This window comes from Lepidochelys olivacea (genome assembly GCF_965140295.1).
Source record: "Lepidochelys olivacea isolate rLepOli2 genome assembly, chromosome: 2".
NCBI lineage: Eukaryota > Metazoa > Chordata > Testudines > Cheloniidae > Lepidochelys > Lepidochelys olivacea.
Genome location: NC_140412.1, coordinates 252,682,450 through 252,685,279, shown reverse-complemented (window position 1 = coordinate 252,685,279; position 2,830 = coordinate 252,682,450).

The window sequence follows — 2,830 nt, the reverse complement described above, 5'->3', positions numbered from 1 at the left end:
CTGAAAATTTGGGCCAGAGATTGTTCTTAGAACTCCTAGCTAAAGTGGAAATGTGGCCCTGAGCAGGAAGTTACTTTCCTTGACTGTGCGGAGCTGCAGTACATTCACAAGTGGTATTTACTAATCAGGCAGAATTTTCAGTGAACTCTTTTAGAATTGGATTCTTATAATGGAGGCCATTGTACTATTCTGTGTTCTCACTTAATTGTCATGATGCAAGCCTACTGGCAAAAATGGACAGAGGCTGTGCTAGCAAAACTTTTCAGTGACAATTGTTAACTGTGACATTACAAGGTTAGTGTAAATTGTAGAACCTGCCTGTCAAATTTTTGCTCATGGCAAGTATCTAAATATAAATGATGATGTTTTCATTGTGTTCTGTTTGTTAGAAATGTACTCCTCTACCTTGGGTATTAAGCAACCTGCCTCCAACAAAATCTGGAATAATGGATTCCATTCACTTGTAAATATCACCCTTTCCTACCCTCTTCCCTCAAAAAGACAGTATTCACCTTTAAGTCAGAAGAGTCAAAGAAAAGCTTCCAAAGCAAATGCAAAGTCACTTGTGTTTGGCTGGCAGAGAGCATTTGGTAAGTTTTTACCTTCTCTGAGCCTATTGGCATCACACTTGTATAATCACAGCAGTGCCTACTAGTCTTGTAATAGCTAAGTGCCTGTGCATTAGTATTTCCATCAACCTCCCAGCTTTCTAGGATGTATGAACTTTGCGCCATCAAAAATTCACAATTGACTCAGTCAGTTCTACAAGGTCCCATTAGGGAGAAAATTCTTTTATTAAACAAAAACTAGTTGGGGAAATGTATTGCCCAGTGTTGATGGCAGGGAACTGCGTGCCAGTCAGCTGGAGTTTTTTCTAGTCACAGCCACTGACTCATCAGTCCTCTCAACACACAGGATGTTGTCCACAAATTTATCAACATTTTTAACTATAGTTCAACTCCTCTCATGATTGCAAAGCGGGAAGCATTAGGGTAGACAGCCACCTGTAGTGTGACCGTAGGTAAGTAATTTAAACTTTGTCCATTAGTTTCACCATCTGTAGAATGGGCTACTACTGATCCACCTCATGTGCTTGTTGTGAGAATTAATTAGTGGATGTAAAGTGCATTTGTATCCCTGGATTAAAGTGACTCCATAAATGCACAAAAAGTGAGTAAATGTTATTGATTTACAAAATGTAAAAAAAGCATGTTTGGTCACTTTCTGAGCACAGGAGCATGTCAAAATAGAAGTCTGAACTTTTATAAATGGCATTGTAATTTTCAAATGCCTTTATATGCCCTTGGGAATCAAAATAATTTTCTTTGTACATAGAGATGTGATAGCCCTTAAAACCATAATGATTTTGAAACTTTTTTTCCTAGATATTTTTTCATAGATCTGCTCTAGGAATTATTTCGGGGAAGTTCTATGGCTTGTGTTACACAGGACGTCAGACTAGATGATCACAATAGTCCCTTTTGGCCATGGAATCTGCAAATCTATGAAACTTTGGACCAATTTTAAATATCCCTTATTTTGTTTAGATAAGTAGCCATTAGGAATGTAAAGTAACTTATTTTTAACAATAAATAAATAAATAAATCTGTAGGCTAAAAATACCTTGCACAGCACTTTATATGGCATTTTTATTTGTGATCCTTTACAAGCACTAATGAATAAAGCTTATTAACACCATGGTGAGGTACGTAAGTATTGGATTTCCCATTGAATAGATGGGGAAATTGAAGCACAGATACGTAATGAGACTGATTCTCACTTACACTGAGGACTTTTTACAGTGCTCCAGTAGTGAAAATGAGCCTTAAAAGTGAATTTACAGACATTTTAAGAATGCCCCTTTGCATTGCTACAGTGGTATAAAAAGGCCTTAGTATAAATGAGAATCAGACCCAATGTGACTTGAGGAAAAAGAGCCCTAGAATAACAGAGTAACCCCTAGTCCACAGTACTTTCCATTATGTTTAATCTTACCTAGTATACCACACACCATGTTATCTGGTAAAAGTGAACAAGGGGCCAGAGGTTTGTTGCAGATAATTCTAAAAAATTAATATTTTGCATTCTACCCTATTTTTCTTATCCAAGTTTCATTTGCCCAGTTTTCAGATACATCCAAATTATATGTGCATGACTCTGCGCCATTTTAATTCTACTGATTTCAGTTGAATAATGTATGACTTACAGTGGTGTGAGGTCAGAATCATGTCTTGTATCTTTAACTGGAATGCTAGGGCCATATCCTGCAAACTCTTAAATATGTGAGTAAAGAAAGGTACCAGTTTAAGCATTTGTAGGATCAGAGCCTCATACAACCATTGGAAGGGGAAGTTTAGGTTTATTAGAAATTGGGGAACCTTTTGGGAAAGGAGGCGCCTACACAGGAAGGATGGGTTCCTCCTAAACCAGAACGAAACCAGATTTCTGGCATGTAAAATTAATAAGGTCATAGAGGAGTTTTTAAATGAAGGGCTGGGGGAAAGCCAACAAGTATGGAGGAGCACACAGTTTGGATAGAGACACCCCAAAGGGGAGAATTTATTAAAGGGGATACTCATATCCTAGTAAAGAGGAGATGATAGAAGTTTATAAAGTACAGGTAAGAGCTGAGGAAAAACAGTCAAATGAAAAAGAGTTCTATTCAATGACATCACATGAAGGCAGTGTACAAAATATTGACAAATTTTATAAATGCTTGTATACAAATGCTAGAACTCTAAATACTAAGATGGGTGAACTTAAATGCCTGGTATTAATTGAGAATATTAATATAATAAGCACCACAGAAACTTGGTGGAACGATGATAAT